Below are 2,116 nucleotides of genomic sequence, written 5' to 3'. Positions count from 1 at the left end.
ATTAAGACATTTTTAGAAATAATAAATAAGGATCTCCCCTCTCCACACATATAATATTCTCTACCCACACTTATCCTCTTATGGAATAAGGTCTCCATGTTCAGTTACCACCATTTTCTGGAGGATTCTGATCTGACAGAATGCAGAGATTTATTCAGGACAAGTGGCAGGTCAGGGCAGAGGAAGGCAGAGGAGTCTCTGAAGCCCATGCTGGGGAGGGGGTCTTTCCTCAGTCCTTAGCAGTCTTGGTTTTCCCTTCAAAGGTCCTGAACCTGTGGATACAAGCAAATATATTCCCTGCTCTCATGGATCTTCCAGCCATGAAAAGTTTCTTAGGGAATTTTGCATCCTAAGGAGATTACGTGGTATAACAATTAAAAGTTACTGTGTTTCAACAAGTATGTTATTCTTCAATTAGTACAATACGGCTCCATGCCCTTATTTTAACGATTATGGGGAAATCCGCTAACAACTACCATCTGTTCATTCACAGAAAGGTATTTGAGACGAGAGGCTTAACAATAGCTCTTGGATTTAAAATGGGGGCTTCTATGCCATATTCATTTTCACAATTTTAGTTCTTCAAACTGCCTCAAATATCAATAAAAGTAAGAATTCTGGACACCCAATACCTGTTTTCTTTTTTCATTCTGCCAGCTGGCATTACAGTCATGATGATTATCTTTGGTTCTGAGAGGCTGCATATAGTTCTATATAGTTCTCTCATGTAGTCTCATATTCCTGATTCTTTGGAACAATCGCTATGTCATTGGAAGATTCTCTTCTCTGGAAAGAGCTTCGTTTTCAAACTAATGTTAGACTTTGGAAAGTTTGGCAAAGAATTAACAATGGAGTTTATACTACCTTTTGCCATGTATTGAGAGTTCAAGAAAGACTGGGTGGAATGGATATTTCTAAATGCAGACATTAAAATGTGCATTTAAATATTTAATCTAGTTCTTGAATGAAAGGTCCTGTATTTCAATGATTTTATAATTCTAGTTGGTACTTGCTCTATGTGAATAATAAATTGATTAATTTGACTGAGGCAATTGATTCATAAGATATATAGATCATTCTACTCAGCATAAGAAAGTACTTATTCCATGACTTGCAGTTTTCTTTATTCCATCACTTTTTAAACATTTAACCTTCTCATGTGCTTTTCATTCCCAAGCCTCTCTTCTTAGAGTCTGTCTTAACTCCATTGCTTGGCATACCTGTATGAAACAGTCCTCTGCCCACTTGGCATTGAGGAAAATGCGTTTGGATTAATGTCCAGGTGAATTTCAAATGCTTCTCTTCTCCCATTTACTCTAGAGAATCTGCTAGCCTTTCTTGAGTTGTTTGTGAAGGACAGGAGGAAGATGATTAAGATGACTAAGAAGAATATTGTTTTCATAAATAAAGCAGTTTTATTTATATATATGTACATTTGTATGTATCTATTGTATATACCATATATTGTATAAATTATATTTATTGTATGTTATATATTGTATATTATATACATTTTCTAAATAATATATTGTATATATTGTAATATTGTATATAGTGTATATAGTATAAATTTTCTATTTTATATACTAATTTTAATATATACTAAATTTTTGTACTATATACACTATATATAATATTACAATATATACAATATCAATACAATATGTTATATATTACATTCTATAAATATATAAATTGTTTTAAAGTATGAATAAATATGTATAATATATGCATATATAATATATAATTTAATAATTCATATTTATATATACATGTAAAAGCAGTTGAACCATTCATATAACAGTTTATCTACTAGCATTCATAAAGTGCCTATTATGGGCCAGATACTGTGCTAGGTACTGGTGATACAAGAAAAGAAAAACAAAAAAGCACAACCAAAAAGTCCTTTTTCTCAAGGAGCTCACAATCTTGTAGACAGATTAATATGGCTTAGAGCTTGGAAAACCTAGTTTTCAATCCTTCTTCCAATACTAATTGACTGTTTCATTTAACTTCTCTGAGACTTTGCTATCCTACAAAATGAGAATAATAATATTAATATAGTGTTCATTGAAGTAATTTTTTCTGGATTATATATTGATACAATTGTTAATAA

This window comes from Gracilinanus agilis, chromosome 6 (genome assembly GCF_016433145.1).
Source record: "Gracilinanus agilis isolate LMUSP501 chromosome 6, AgileGrace, whole genome shotgun sequence".
Lineage (NCBI taxonomy): Eukaryota > Metazoa > Chordata > Mammalia > Didelphimorphia > Didelphidae > Gracilinanus > Gracilinanus agilis.
The sequence above is the reverse complement of the archived record's forward strand: the minus strand, read 5'-3'. Positions refer to the sequence as shown.